Below are 10,939 nucleotides of genomic sequence, written 5' to 3' on the forward strand. Positions count from 1 at the left end.
ATATGCTCAGAGTGTTGGTCTTAGGTGCTCTTTTTATTTTATTTAGGTTTTTTTTTTTTTTGGTTTTTGGGCCACACCCGACGGTGCTCAGGGGTTACTCCTGGCTGTCTGCTCAGAAATAGCTCCTGGCAGGCACGGGGGACCATATGGGACACCGGGATTCGAACCAACCACCTTTGGTCCTGGATCGGCTGCTTCCAAGGCAAACGCCGCTGTGCTATCTCTCCGGGCCCTTATTTAGGTTTTGAGGTTACTCCTGTTGTCAGGGTTGAACCTGAGTTGGCTGCATGCAAGGCAAATGCCTTAACCCTTATTCTACCTCTCAAGTCCATGGTAAGTCCTCTTCACCCACAAAAGGTCACAGATTAATGAGTAGAGCATGCTACCATGCTCTACTAAGAAAACATATTGATATAGGATCTGGAACATGCTTAAAGAATTCTGGTACAGGGCTGGAGAGCTATAACAGCCAGTAAGGCTTGCATGAGGCTAACCTAGGTTCAATCCTGACACTCTGTTTTGTCCCTGATCACAAAGCTCGAAAAGTCCTAAGCACCACTAGAGGTGTTCTCAAAACAGAAACAAACAAACAAAAAACCAAATACCCTGGAAGGAGAGCAAGAAGCTGCCTCTCTGTGGGCCTGGGAGGTTGAGGGAAGGGCGTGCAGAAGCAGCAGGCTGGGTGTTCAACAGAAGCGTCTTTCATGTTTTGGATCCTGGACCTTCAGGATTCTATTACCTACTGGAAAAAGTTAGAAAATAACTTGCTGCAGAAGGCCCTGCTGAGGAAAAGAGCCAAAGAGCTCAGCTGAGGCCACGCGACCTCTTGCCTCCCTTACCTCAGGACCTGTGTCTTACTTGTTTGAGGAAAAGGGCAGCACAGGGCTCTCAGCTGAGTCCCCAGATCAGGCCAGTCTGAGGGGAAGGAGGCCGCTTTGTTTATTCCCGCCCCTGCGGGCCTCCTACTTCCTCTGCTCTGGACTCCAGCAGTGTGGTCAGCCTAGCCCCAGTGGCTAGACCAAAGAGACCAAACATATTTGCTTAGACTGTGGAATTCTGAGCAGAAAGGCAGGGCAGGAAGAACTCAGGCGTTCCCGGCAGGGATGCTCAAACCCAGGCACAACTCCCGGGGCAAAAACCAAACCTCGGCAGGAGCCCAGCTGGGCCAGAAACCTGCAGCAGTGGGGGAACCCTGGGTAGCAAGAATGAAATGGGAAAAACGGGAAAAGGCGAAGGTTTGTGCAAAGGCCATTAAAAAAATGTCGGGTAAGTCAGGGATGTTAGTGCAGATGGGATAGAAATGTGTCATGGACACGTTTTTCAGATAGCAGGCCGGGTATGACTCTTGCATTACAAGTTGCCCCAAGCACAGAGCCTGAAGCAGCCCCTGAGCACTGCTGGGTGTGGCCCAAGAAAACAGAAAAGAAAAAAAAGGAAAAACACAGTTTCTTTTATTCAGAAATCACATCTCAGAGACTCAAGAAAGCAGCCTCTTACGTAACTGAGGAGCAAAAATAAGGTTTATTACCGGCTTCTATTTTTATTTTTTACATTTCGGAAAAATTCCAAAGAAGTGATGATGACGCCCTTTGGAGGCTAGAGAATCTGAAGAAAATTCAATATTCAAATGCAGATGTCACTTTAGGATATCTGACAGATGGACAGACAGCCATTAGTGAAAAGAGAATCCATTTTCCTAGACAGACGTCCCCTCTTTGTCACCAAAATGTCAACAGCCCTGTCAAGGCACTTGGGTCAGTGGGTCGCCTCCCCACCTGCCCTTATGTCCTGCCACTGTGACCCCTGACTCTTCTCCTAGCACATATGTCAGCCTACACCGACCTTCTGTGTAGGGGAGACCCCAGCTAGTACAGTTCCACCAGGACAGGTCCCAGAGGGCCAGCAGACAGACCTGCCTGTGGGCTGGAGACCAAGTGTATGCAAGCAGTGCTGTGAGCACTGAAGTTCTGTCTACCATGTGCATATATGAGGAGAATGTTCCAGAAATAGTCATGGAGGCAGGGTCAGCCCCCAAAGCTACTGGTACTTGCTGGACTGAGATGGGGGATACTTCTGGCCTTGACAGCATTTCTGGTATGAGATTGGTGGGGGGAAGTGGCTTGAGCATACTCAGGACCCGTGTCTTACTTGTTTTGGGGGATTCATGCCATTTCAGCAGTCACACCCAAATTCCTAGTTTTCAGTGGCCTTGCAGGACTCTAGGAGGTTGCTGCCAGCTAATGCCAAGGGGCCAGGTTAGGGGGAGAGAAGTGTAAGGCGGAAGCAGGTGCTATGCAGCCTCTCCCCACACCCAGGGCGGGACTATGCCCTACGCAATGACAGCTCCCAAGGTCAGGGCTCTATGGCCAGGGCACTCCTCCCCAAGCAGCTCTCAGATGGTGCCTCTCCTGTGCACATGCTGGGTGGATGGGCGGCAACGGGCGAGGTTGCTCTGCAGCCTGGGTGCAGTGGAACAGCTCTCAGCCTCCCCAACAGGTTCCTGGGGCTTAGTGCCAGCCCCACTCCCCAGATGTGTGGAAACACGCATCGCGGTGTTGTAATCCCCTTCTTTGGCAACTGTGACCAGGAGGGAGTTGGACCTGACTTGAGAACCTGTCCCTGTGACAGCGAGAGAGATTAGTCCAGCTTCAGGTGCCAGCAAGGAGCCCCTGTGAAAAGTCTGTGCACCCCATCCATATTCAGGGTTCAGGGGGCCACACATAGCTCAGTCCTGTGAAGAGACCGAGGGTGGACAGGGGAGCTTTGTGAGGACATAGAAGGAAGATAGCAATAGTCATGAGCAGAGGCCAGAGGGGGTCCTGGGTTGGGGGCAGGACAAGAAAAGTGGAATACAAAACCAAGGCTATTCCCCAAAGCATGGTTTAAAAGTATAAGAGGTTAGGTTTCTTTTTGGCTTTTCTTTTGACTCTTCACTGTACTATCATTCACTCTCCATTGTACTATTATTCTGGCCCAAAGTGTAAGAGCTGTAAAAATACAACATCAGGGGCAGGAGCCATAGCACAGAAGGTAGGTCATGTGCCTTGCCTGTGTTCAACCTAGGTTCAATCACTGGAATCCCAGATGGTCCCCAGAGCCCACCAGGAGTGAGCATAGAGCAGGAGGAACCCTGAGCACTGCCTGGTGTGGCCCAAAAGGCAAACACATAAATAAAATTAATATAAAAACATCTGGATTCAGCATTGGTGCTCCTGATGAGGTCCCTGATAATGCAGATTAGATTTCTTTTCTTTTCTCTTCTTTCTTTTTTTTTTTTTTTGCTGCCGATTACTGGTTTATTACTAGATAGACAGAGTGGTGTGATCACCAGTTTCACAGCCTGAATAATTTGCAATTGTTTTGCATGATTCAAATTGCATTTTACTACCTGCTATGTACTTCAAATTCTGTGTGTGTGATAGAAAGAAAGAGAAAAAGGAAGAGAGAAAATGAGAATTAGAATGATGTGTTTATGTATAATGCTAGGAATCAAACTTAGGGCCCCATACATGTGGGAAATGTACTCAACCATTGAGCTATGCCCTGACTTAAAAACTTTTTCTTTTCTTTCTTTCTTTTTCTTTTTCTTTCCTTCTTTTTCTCTTTCTTTCTTTTTCTCTTTCTTTTTCTCTTTCTTTCTCTTTCTTTCTTTCTTCCTTTCTTTCTTTCTTTCTTTCTTTCTTTCTCTCTTTCTTTCTTTCTTTCTTTCTTTCTTTCTTTCTTTCTTTCTTTCTTTCTTTCTTTCTCTCTCTCTCTCTCTCTCTCTCTCTTTCTTTCTTTCTTTCTTTCTTTCTTTCTTTCTTTCTTTCTTTCTTTCTTTCTTCCTTCCTTCCTTCCTTCTCTTTCTTTTTCTTTCTTTCTTTCTTTCTTTCTTTCTTTCTTTCTTTCTTTCTTTCTTTCTTTCTTTCTTTCTTTCTTTCTTTCTTTCTTTCTTTCTTTCTTTCTTTCTTTCTTTCTTTCTTTCTTTCTTTCTTTCTTTCTTTCTTTCTTTCTTTCTTTCTTTCTTTCTTTCTTTCTTCTTTCATTTCTTTTCTTCCTTTCCTTTTCTATCAAACCCAGCACCTCATCCATATAAGGTATGTGCTCTACCACTGAGTCACAGCCCCAGCTGACATCTTGCAAAATCAAAGTACACCTTCACAACCCAGTTTCAACATAAGTACAGTCAGGACATGGGACATTTCCGGCTCCACAAGGACCTCTACTGTTGCACTTGCAGCGCCAAGCACACTTCCCTTTTTGCTCCTGGCTACTACTGATTAGTTCTCTTTTTTTTGGAGGGGGGGGTACACCCGGTGATCCTCAGGGGTTACTCCTGACTCTGTTCTCAGAAATTGCTCCTTGCAGCCTCGGGGATGCTGGGAATTAAACCTGGGTCTGTTCCAGGTTGGCCACATGAAAGGCAAATGCCCCACCGCTGTGCTATTGCTTCAGCCTCTCGTTCTTCATTTTTTTGGGGGCATCACACCCAGCACACTCGGGGGTTAATCCTGGCTCTATGCTCAGAAATTGCTCCTGGCAGGCTCAGGGGACCATATGGGATATAGGGATTCGAACCACCGACCTTCTGCATGCAAGGCAAATGCTTTACCTCCAGGCTATCTCTTCGGCCCCTCGTTCTCCATTTTTATAATTTTGTCATTTCAACAATGTTAGGTGTGTGAAAATATTATGTAAATTTAGTGGGCTGTATTTTTTTTACTCAGTACATCAATAGCGCAATCCTTTTACTACTATCAACATGGTTTATTTAAATTTTTTCCCACTTAAAAATTAGGGAAGTGAAGGGCCAGAGAGTCCTCTGAGACTGCCAGGAGCTATTTCTGAGCGTCGAGCCAGGAGTAACCCCTAAGCACTGCTGGGTGTGACCCCCCCCAAAAAAAAACCCAACCCCCCAAATTAGGGAAGTGGAGAGTGTCTACATCTAGCAATGCTCAGGAGCCACAGCTGGTCATGTATTCAGGAAAAGTCATGTCTGGCATGCTTAGGGACCAGAAGCAATGACAGGACTCAAACAGGGTCAAGAGGGTGCGATACATGCTAGGTCAGGCCTTTAGCCTGTAGCCTTTGCACCATCTGTTCAGTCCTTTCCCTCTTTTCTTTTTGTCAATTGCTGAACCTAGCAGTGTCTGGGGAGTCAGGATTACTTTCTACATGTTTAGGGATTGAGATCACCAGGGCCTGTCCCTGCTGTGTTGCAGGAACACATGGTACCAGGGATTGAACCCAGGGACTCACACAGGCAAGGCATGTGCTTTACCACCTGAGCCACAACCTTGGCTCCAGGCATGGCATTATTTTCTTTTCTTTTTTTTTTCTTCTTCTTTTTTTTTTTTTTTTGGGCCACACCCGGCGGTGCCCAGGGGTTACTCCTGGCTGTCTGCTCAGAAATAGCTCCTGTCAGGCTCGGGGGACCATATGGGACACCGGGATTCGAACCAATCACCTTTGGTCCTGGATCGGCTGCTTGCAAGGCAAACGCCGCTGTGCTATCTCTCCGGGCCCGGCATTATTTTCTATGTCCAAATTCTGCATTTTTACTTTTAGCTTAACATCTATGTATTACATTTTTTTTTTCTTTTCTCTCAAAAAAATGGAACGCTTCACGAATTTGCGGGTCATCCTTACACAGGGGCCATGCTAATCTTCTCTGTATTGCTCCAATTTTAGTATATGTGCTGCCGAAGTGAGCACTACATTTTCTTTTCTTTTTTTTTTTTTTTTGGTTTTTGGGCCACACCCGGTGGTGCTCAGGGGTTACTCCTGGCTGTCTGCTCAGAAATAGCTCCTGGCAGGCACGGGGGACCATATGGGACACCGGGATTCGAACCAACCACCTTTAGTCCTGGATCGGCTGCTTGCAAGGCAAACGCCGCTGTGCTATCTCTCCGGGCCCTACATTTTCTTTTTTGATGTTTAGTTTTGGGGCCACACGCAACAGTACTTACTCCTGGCTTTTCACTCAGGGACTACTCCTGAAGGGTTCTGAGGACCATAAATGGTATTGAGATCAAATCTGCCTTACTCACAATATTGTGCCAGCATCAGTATCTCATCTTCTGAACAATCTTTTTTTTTTTTTTTTTGCCATACCTGGTAGCGCTCAGGAGTTACTCCTAACACTGTGCTCAGAAATCACTCCTGGCAGGTTTGGCTCGGGGGACCATATGGATGTTGGGATTTGAACCAGGATCTGTCCTGTGTTGGCTGCATGCAAGGCGAATGCCTTAGCACTGTGCTATTGCTCTGGCCCTGAACAACCTTTTTTTGAGGGGGGATGGTGCCACAAGCCTAAATATGTTCGAGACTACTTCTGGCTCAGCATTCGGGGGTCACTCCTGGGACTCAGGGTATTATATAGGGTGTTGTGGAATTGAACCCAGGACAGTTGCATGTAAGGCAAGTGCCCTGCCCACTGGACTATCGCTACAACCCCTCTGAGCAACTTTTAGTAGTTTTGTACGTAAAATGGTTTGTGTCTATGTGCTTATTGCTACACTACAGAAATACAATTTTGTTTTTGTTTTTGGTTCATAACTGACTGTGCCCAGGAATGTGCACTTAGGAATCATTCCAGGCAGTGGTCAAGGGAACCACATGTGGGATGTCAGGAATGGAACCCAGGTCATCCATTTGCAAGCCAAATGCTTTACCCCCTGTACTATTGCTCTGGCCTACAATTATTTTTTGAATGTGTTTAAATGCATATTTTGGATGTTATGACTGACAAATTTACTTTTTAGTTCCAGGAGAGTATTTTGACTATTTTAAAAAATTTCTACTTAAAAATATCAAAACAATGTACTGTGAGCAAGAAAGATAATACAATGGGGAAGTTGTTTGCCTTGCATGCATAACTCCTGAGCATTGAAAGGTGTGGCCCCCAAACAAACAAAAACAAACAAACAAAAAAGCCAAAAAGATAAACAAAAAAAAAACCCAAAAAGATCTCCATGCTGTTTGCAAGAAAGGGCAGTTTCATTTTTTCCTTTCCTGTCTATGCTTTTAATCTCTTACTACACTAGCTAGAACTTTTAGTTGACTATGGTACAATGTGTGAATGTGGGCGGTGTGAAGAGACATTCTTGCTGCTTTGTTCCTGAACATGAGTGACAATATTTATCCTTTAAACATTAAATATATCAGCTGAATGTAGTTTGTAGATATACTCAATCAAGTTTCCAATTTTTACTTTATTTGAAATTTTGTTATTAACATATGTTGTTTTTGTTTTTGTTTTTGTTTTTTTGTTTATTTTTTGAACCACACCTGGTGATGCTCAGGGGTTACTCCTGGCTATGTGCTCAGAAATCCAGAAATTGCTCCTGGCTTGGGGGACCATATGGGACGCCGGGGGATAGAACGGCAGTCCATCCTAGGCTAGTGCCGGCAAGGCAGACGCCTTACCGCTCGGTGCCACTGCTCTGGCCCCTAAATGCTTTTTTTTTTTTAATCAATTGGTAGAGTTATAAAATTTTTCTTTTCCTTTTTTAGTTTTTTTTTTCTTTTTTGGTTTTTGGGTCACACCTAGCCGCGCTCAGGGGTTACTCCTGGCTCTATGCTCAGAAATCGCTCCTGGCAGGCTCAGGGGACCATATGGGATGCCAGGATTTGAACCACCAACCTTCTGCATGAAAGGCAAACGCCTTACCTCCATGCTATCTCTCCAGCCCCTTAGTTTCTTAATATATTAGATTACTTTGCTTTCTGAATGCTGGACCAGTCTGGTAATCCAGTAATAAATGCCATTTTGCCATGGTTCATACTTATTTTTAGATAGTAATGATTCTATTTATTATTTTGCTAAGGATTTGAGTCTCTTTTGTCTTTGTTTGGTTTTGATATCAGAGTACTCTTAGCTAGTAAACTGAGAAGTGTAACCTTATTATTTTTGGTAAAAAGTTGTGTACAGGGCCCGGAGAGATAGCACAGCGGCATTTGCCTTGCAAGCAGCTGATCCAGGACCTAAGGTGGTTGGTTCAAATCCCGGTGTCCCATATGGTCCCCCATGCCTGCCAGGAGCTATTTCTGAGCAGACAGCCAGGAGTAACCCCTGAGCACCGCCGGGTGTGGCCCAAAAACCAAAAAAAAAAAAAAAAAAAAAAAAAAAAAAAGAAGTTGTATACAAGTGGTATCACATTTTATTTTTTAAAGTTTTTTTGTTTGTTTCTTCATTGAAACTGAATGGCCCTAGAGGTTTTTTTTTGTTTGTTTGTTTTGCTTTTTTACTTTTTGGGTCAAGCCTGTGGTGGTCAGGACTTATTCCTGGTTTTATACTCAGGAATTAATTTTGGCAGTGTTTGGGGATCATATTGGATGCCAGAAATTTAACTCAGGTCAGCCATATCCCAATAGATTATTGCTCCGGTACTTGGGCCTGAAAATTTCTTTAGGGTGAGTTTTCACTTATAAATCCAGTTTCCTAAATATTTTTTTGTTTGTTTGTTTTTGGGCCACACCCGGCGGTGCTCAGGGGTTACTCCTGGCTGTCTGCTCAGAAATAGCTCCTGGCAGGCACAGGGGACCATATGGGACACCGGGATCGGCTGCTTGCAAGGCAAATGCCGCTGTGCTATCTCTCTGGGCCCTTCCTAAATATTTTTTAAAGTTATTTCATATTAGACATGGTTACAAAGAATAGTTTCCGCTAAATTGTCAATTATATGTATATGTTTTCTGTTTCCTACTAATACACTTTAGGTGCCTCAAGAGTCCCTGTTTTAAGAATTCTTCATTTCATTTTTGATATTGGTAATTTTATTTTCTTGTTATTAGTACTTAGCCAATTTTATGCAGCTTTCCAAAGAAACAGCATGCTTTAATCAGTTTTCTACTTTAATCTTATTTGCAACTTCATTGATTTTTGCTCTATTTTTTTTGGCTTTTAAAAAAAATTTTTTTTATTGTGACCATCGTGGGTTTTTTTTTTTTTGTGTGACCATCGTGAATTACAAATCTTTCACAGTAATATTTGAGGTACATAGTGGCATTGAATCAGGAGTATTTCCACCACAGTATTGTCCTCCCTCCACCCCAGTTCCTAGCATCCCCCTCCTTTGCCCACCCAGACTGCTAAGGTAAATGGGGAGTCCCCTCTGTGTATAGCTTGTTGAAGATTGGCTATCGATCCTGTTGTCCTGTTGGCTTTGGTGTTTAAGTCTGATCCTTTTTTATTTCTACTCAATGTTTCTTTTTTTTTATTAATTTTTATTTTGACCAAAGTGGATTACAAATCATTCACAATAGTATTTTAGGTACATAGTGACATTGAATCAGGGGCATTTCCACCACCAATGTTGTCCTCCCTCCACCCATGCTCCCAGCATGCATCCCATATCACCCCTCCTTTGGCCCCCCCCCCCCCCCCCCGGGCTGCTAGTATAAGTGGTCCCTTCTGTGTGTAGCTTGTTGTAGATTGGGTATCAGTTCTGTTGTATAGTTGGCTTTGGATTTGGTGTTACATCATTATTTTCTTTCCTTCAGTTTGTATTGAGTCTGTTTTGTTCTCCTATCCCTAGCATCTCAAGATTTGAACTCTGATGGTTGATTTGAGAATTTTTCTCATTTATGAGCATATATTAAAATTTCTCTTAGGACCTTGCTTTATTAGCAGTTTTGTCTTGCACTATTTCATTTTTTTTCACTATTTTAATTTCATTTGGTTCAATGTACTTTTCTTTTTCTGGGCTGCACCCAGTGGTGCTCAGGGGTTACTCCTGACTCTTAACTCAGAAATTACTCCTGGCAGGCTTGGGGGACCATATGGGATGTTGGGGATCAAACCTGGGTCAGCTGTGTGTAAGGCAAATGACCTACCCACTGTGCCATCACTCTGGCTCCTTAATGCACTTTTCTTTTTTTTTTTTTTTTTTGGTTTTTGGGCCACACCCGGTAACGCGCAGGGGTTACTCCTGGCTATGCACTCAGAAGTCGCTCCTGGCTTGGGGGACCATATGGGACGCCGGGGGATCGAACCGCGGTCCGTCTCCTAGGCTAGCGCAGGTAAGGCAGGCACCTTACCTCCAGCGCCACCGCCCGGCCCCTAATGCACTTTTCTTTAGGGTAGCTTTGTCCCCAAGCAGTGATCAGGGGACATGGCAGCCATTTCTGACTGCCCTTGATCCAGCTATGCAGGTCTGATTGTTCAATGCTTGGTCTGTAATAAGGGACTCTTGGATTCAGAGGTGCTGGGCTCATCTGGACTATACCTGACCGTGCTCAGGGACTACTGTGATGCCAGGATTCAAACCTTGAAGTTTCTCACATACAAGCATCTCTAATCCTTTGGGCTGTCTCCCCATCTCCAGTTCATTGTATTTAAAAACTTGTCTTGAGGCTTCTCACCCCCCCCATGGGTTATTTATCAGTATCATCTCAATTCTACGTGTTGAGATATTTTCTTTTTATCTGTTATTTATTTCTAGTTCAAGATCATTATGGGGACTGGAAAGAGTACCAGTGGTTAAGGTACTTGCCTTGCATTCAGTTAATTCTCATTGGATTCCCAATACTGAATATGGTTCCCTGAGCATGTTTGGGTTTGGCCCATTTGCCCCACAAATCCATTGTGATTTAGAGAACCCATCCAGTATTTTTTTTTTTTTTTCGTTTTTAGGTCATTTAGATGCTCCAGGCTCTGTGCTCAGAAATCACCCCTTGCAGGCTCAGGGGACCATATCAGATGCCCGGATTCGAACCACTGTCCTTACTGGCTTGGCTGCTTACAAGGCAAGCGCCCTACCACTGTGCTATCTCTCCAACCCAGTATTATTATTATTTTTTTATGGTTTTTGGGCCACACCCGGCGTTGCTCAGAGGTTACTCCTGGCTGTCTGCTCAGAAATAGCTCCTGGCAGGCACGGGGGACCATATGGGACACCGGGATTTGAACCAACCACCTTTGGTCCTGGATCGGCTGCTTGCAAGGCAAACGCCGTTG

The 10,939-nt window shown here is 44.5% G+C and overlaps 1 non-coding gene across 1 annotated transcript; it reads right to left on the bottom strand.

Moving 5' to 3' along the window:
* Positions 1-5,587: 5,587 nt before the first annotated feature.
* LOC125995306 (U6 spliceosomal RNA) lies at positions 5,588-5,694 on the bottom strand. Its single transcript, XR_007490851.1, has one exon. It is a non-coding gene; the product is annotated as a U6 spliceosomal RNA (small nuclear RNA).
* Between the last annotated feature and the right edge of the window lie 5,245 nt (positions 5,695-10,939).

This window comes from Suncus etruscus, chromosome 17, assembly GCF_024139225.1.
Source record: "Suncus etruscus isolate mSunEtr1 chromosome 17, mSunEtr1.pri.cur, whole genome shotgun sequence".
NCBI lineage: Eukaryota > Metazoa > Chordata > Mammalia > Eulipotyphla > Soricidae > Suncus > Suncus etruscus.